We start from the raw sequence: 5,754 nt of genomic DNA, 5'->3' as shown, positions 1-5,754 counted from the left end.
TCTTGTGTATTAAATTCAATAAAATTTGCTTCCTTATCGGCTTTGGTTGCAAGAAAAGTTTCCGAGTAGTTCAATGAGCTGCTAACTTGATAAAATTGGTGCGCAAGAATATTTGATATTTCCTGCATATCGTTCGTCATTACCCCCTCTGAATTACGGATAAATACCGGATAATTACATCCTGTTTTACCAGATATCGCTCCAACCTTTTTCCATATTTCATTGGTGGTAGCGGCAGGTGTAATGGTGGACACATATTGTTGCCATGATCTCCTTTGCGATTCCAGGAGTTTTCTACGACACTCCGCTCTTCTTTTTTATATTCAATAAGGTTCTCCAATGTTGAATGATGGCGGAATCTTTGTAAGGCTCGTTTCTTTAATGAGGTTTTTTCTCCTACTTCAGGAGACCACCATGGAACCATTTTAGTCCTTTTGCGACCTTTGGATTTTGGTATACTAGCCTCCGCTGCATCCAAAATAGCAGATGTAAGACTTTTAAGACAAACTTGCTCCTCATTCGGGACTACAAGGTGGGTAACAAATTTTTCCCAGTTAGCTTTTTGGATTTTAAATTTAACCGCAGACTTAATCGCGGGATTATTACCAATTAATTATACTGTAAAGTAAACAACGATTATACACGACAGGAATCATTTCAAGATGTACCATTTGGGGATATTGGGTACTAACAAATGCTACTTATATCTCAAATGCTGCATAAATTCGCGGACGACTTTTACAAACAGGAATAAGGTGCCGCCGCGTCTTCCATTGCAGGTCTTGCCGGCTGCCGTAATCAGAGTTCATATTACACGATAAGTAGGTATTAATAAAAATGGTGATACTGTACCTAAGATTTATCTCATCCTTCACGTGCACTCCCGGAACGACGCGCCATCGGCTTTGGAACGTAGCGTGGAGCGCCAACTTCTTGGCGTGTTAAAAAGTGTGTAAACTACACGTTCGCCCCACTTGATTCTTCCATTGTGTGTCGGTAATAAGATGAGTTTAGTAAAAAAGAGACAACTTGCGACTGTAATACTTCTAAAATACATTATGGACAACGAAAATGAAGAACCGAAGAAAAGGAGGAAGATGGTCCAAGTCGTGGTATCTGAACAGGCAGAAATCCGGATTGCAAGGAAGTAATAATGCGAATCCGAAACCTTATTTGGCAACAGGTAACTCATTCGAAGATTTAAAATTTACGACAAGAATTTCTCCTAAAACTCTGCGAGTCATAATCCCGGGGACCTGCAAAGTTATATTCGAATAGCTGCATGAAGAATACATGTAAGTGTTTTCCTGTTGTGTCCTTATATTAGTGTATGTATTTAAAGAACTAGCTCCATAAGGAAAGGTACCACAAATTTAAGGCTAATAAATTAGCTGTCCAGAGAACAAGTGCGACAAAAGTGAAGCGAGTACTTTATACTATCTTTTTGCACTGTAAATTATTATAACATTCTGGAGAATGTCGTTCGTTGGACTATTGGCGAACCCGATTAATGATAGATATTATTATAATATGAATCCAAATGAAAATTAATTCTTGCTCTTTAAACATTATCGTAAAAAGTACATAGAATATCTCATTATCACGCCAAATAAATAATTCCCCTGAAAAATAGGTAGGTAACTAACAAAATACATAAACATTAACAGATCCTACATCTAATGGCACGAAAATAAAACGGCGTAAAGTAACAACAAATAAAACGAATTCTTTTTACCTTACTATTTTTACGTAGGTAAATATTTCGTAAATAACAGAACGTTAACTTTAATTCAAAAAATAAAAAAATAGATATGTTAAAGTAATTCTAGTAAAAAAAAGTACTTTTCAATAATATACATTATACAAATAATGTTACAAACTCGCATGAAAATAAACTAATCAAAACACACTCTTGTAAAAATGTAACATTACGTAAACGAAAACCAATAATTCTTAGCGTTTCCATAACTTTAAATAAATATCATTAAATTCCATTTCCAATGGGAAAAAGTAACAAAAACGGCCTTTTTCCTGTTTTTTTACACTTTTTTACTCTCGTTAGTACCTTTAGTTTATAGTCTCACAGAATAGAATATACGGGGTGGCCAAAGATAGACTGAAGGGGCGCGTCTCAGTGACATAACAACTAACTTAACTAAATTATCTCTCCTAGATATCTCTTTTAGCGATCAACAAACAGCACCCACCTCCCAAACCAGAATTAAGACCTTACTGACAAGTATCAGCGATCAAATAGAAGTGAGATCAAAAGAATACATCCTAGAATGCATCAGTATAAATAAGGACGGGGACTGCCTGTTTGGAGCGATTGCGCACCAACGGAGAGGATTGCCATTGACATCAGAGCCTCACAGGAAATTAACCAAAGGATTAAAAAAGAAATCAACGCATACATCAGGGAAAACCTGAAAGATTTCTACTCACAATTGGTAGGAGACGTAGACGGATAGGCAGAGGGAAGGAGAGAACCGGCAGAATCACGGAAATCGTAATAAAGAAGCACCGAGGCATTGAGGTGGAGAAATTTGAAGGAAAAGCAAGAGTATATCCATGGCCCAAATCAAAATGAAAATAGGAAGACTAATAATCCAGGTTGCCACATCCCCTCGGGCAAAAGAAGCAGAGGGAACTCAGAAATCGAAGTGAAACAACAGAAAAAAGTGCGGAAAGAACGTGGGTATCATACTAGGCGACTTCAATACGCAACTAGGCAGCAAAAAGGGGGAAGGGATACCATATCAGGAAAAGAGCGGCGAAACGCTCAAAGAAACAACAAGGAAAACACTAGGGAAACAGAAACCGCCCATGTGACCGAACAGAAAGCGGGCCAAAACCCACACTAACCTGAAACAAAGAAGGAGCTAAGGGAAGCCAAGGAAGAAGAAAACAGAGCCTATGAGCAACACGAAATCAAGGAATTCGCCGAGTTCGCGGAGAACATCGCCAAACTCAGACCAATGAAGAGGAATGTGCAAACGTAATGGTATAGGCACATCAGAAAATACAAAAGGAGGAAACAAGGGGGAAACAGAAAATAATATATACCAATGACAGCGTGGGCGATGCTGGGACTATCCAAATTCCTAATCAACAGAACCATAAACGCGTGGCAAAGGGAGTATACTAGTATACAACGGTTTTGGAAAAAACCCGAACACCAAAAGAAAACCAGGAGGATCAAACAAGGATGTCCGCTTCCCCAAGGCTCTTCGCGATAGCACTGGACCACGCTATAGAACAAACAAGGATGGTGGTGGCGAACCTTAGCACAGGCGGCCAATTACTACCACCGACATTACTGGCGTACGCGGACGATCTACTTGTAATCCCGGATAATTTATGACACTGAGGACTTCGTTCAGGCCAGCGAGGTACCAGGTACACCTGGAAATGGTGGACCTACAAATACACAATGAAAAGAGCTACATGATGATAAGAGTGCCAAGAAACAACACCCCCAGTACAAAGAAGGAGAGAAGACCATAAACGAGATAAACACGAAGCACATGATCAAATATCTGGGAACGTACATAAGCAGCACTCTCAACAGGCACAACGCAGTGCAAGACTGAATAACCAACGCATTCAGAATCACACACGGAATCTGGGACTTCTTACGAAAGAAGAAAATACCGGACAGCTGGAAAATGATTTACAACACGAACATAGCACCGGCAATGTTATACGGAATTAACACTTCAGCGCTAACAAGGAGCAACAGACGAACATTGAGGAGAGCGGAGTGGAAGGCACTCAGGATACTGAAGAAAACAGCAACCTCACAAGAAAGCAGAGAAGAGAACTACTAGAGGGAAAGACGATTACCAGAAGACTGAAGATGAGATACTGGACATATCAACAAGAGGAACAAAGACCATATCATACGGGCGGCCAAGATTCTGAATGCCTCGGAATGGAAGGTACGCCGACCCTGCCACACATGGAGTACCACCATAAACCAAACGGTAGAGGTCTCGGGGATTACCATGGGAAGATGGGAAGAGACGAGCAAAGACACACATCAAGGAAAAAAGAAAGCAGAAGAATACTGGAGGTGGAGGAAGAAGCCAAGGGGAGGAGGAAAAGGGGACAGAAAGTAACGCAGGGAGAAGACAACAATAAAAAGGGCCACGAACACGAGGGAAAACAGGGAAGGGAACGAGATCAAAGGATAGGAACATCGGAAGCCAATGAACGCCCGGAGAAGAAGCTATCACTAGAAAGCAGAGTTCCCTCTAAGGCAGAATACCAGTGGCGAAGCTGTGGCCGTACCCGTTCGGGTCGGATAACACCCAGTTAGCCGCCCCCCCCCACAACCCCCCCAATCCACAAAATCCACCACATTGTTTGGCATATGTCGCGGCCAAGCGCGATGGCAACAAAGTAGTGGAGAAACGTCCCTGATAGGGTCTACCAGGGACGCATCCTCACGACAGTTGACTAAATCCTGGGAGAGGCGGCGACGCCAGGCATATGTCAAAGTTTCAAGTTTCAAGTAAAATAAAAATCACTTGTAATGGTGTTAATACCTGTTCGAATTACCTATAGATATAACAGGTACTTAAAATACCTTTTAGAGTGAGGACGATGGGGGGAGGTGGTGAGAGTATTAGATCCTTGGTTGCCTCGACGCGATTATTGCAAATACGAATATTGGCATGAGTATGGGATGAAGGTAGAGAAAGAGGAACGAAACCGAGAGAATTAATGGTAGAAATTGTATCTCAACTGGGCATTTTGTGGGTTGTGTTATCGTAGTCACGGTGTAATGGAACGGGCGAGTTTCGTTGAGGATGGTAGGCAACTGTTTGGGATGGAGGAATATTGTTGAAAATGGTTGTATCACCATCACCACCGGGCGTTTGTAGAGTCGTGTTATTATGGGCCACGAGGGATGTAAGTCTATGTGTCCTTTCCTGAGGCGAATAATACTAAAGTGTAGGTGAAAGAAGAGTAGAATTGACAAGCACTATTTCCCGCGTAAAACCATTTCAATTTTCTCGGATAATGAAGACATTTCTATTTTATTTAACAAATTTTATAAACGAAGAAATTACAAGCAATAAATGTATATAAATGTGATGTCAAAAATAACAGAAGGGTTTACTTTTTGTTTCAGAAAATTCCCTGGCATCACAGATTATTGAAAAAGATGGGGGTTTTATTTTTCCAATTTTCCGTCTTTATTAGGAAAAAAATTGAAAACTAATACGGTTGATTGGGATAAACAAATTTTTTCTACAAAAAATCTTAGGTAATACATTTTTGCTGTAAAATAATTTGGGGTGCCAATAATCGCATGTTATGAATTTTACATTGAAATCCCTATGATGGCGTTACGCAAGTCACCACCCTGTATAAAATAAAATGATAAAGCGAAACTAACCACCTCCTGAAAGTTAATTCACTCAATAGTGAAAATATTCCTTTATCGTCTTATACAATAAATAAAGTTCTACTTTAAAGAATCAAGTTACCTTTGAAATTTTGAAAATTGACCGAGTGGTTTCTTTTAACACAAGAGGACTTTAACTTTAGCCGTTCGGCGTATGTTAATACATTTCATGATTTGACGATAACTGCGATATTCAATTTTTACTACACATTTACTTTTTGAAAAAATGACAAATTGCGACGACTCATTTTACATATCATGTGTAATATATAAAGTCAAACTAAAATTGACCAAGGAATCGAAATATGTAATAATATACACGGGGTTTAACTTTGATA

The sequence above is a fragment of the Photinus pyralis genome, unplaced genomic scaffold (genome assembly GCF_008802855.1).
Source record: "Photinus pyralis isolate 1611_PpyrPB1 unplaced genomic scaffold, Ppyr1.3 Ppyr1.4_LG1, whole genome shotgun sequence".
Classification (NCBI taxonomy): Eukaryota; Metazoa; Arthropoda; class Insecta; order Coleoptera; family Lampyridae; genus Photinus; species Photinus pyralis.
Note: the sequence above shows the minus strand (reverse complement) of the source record.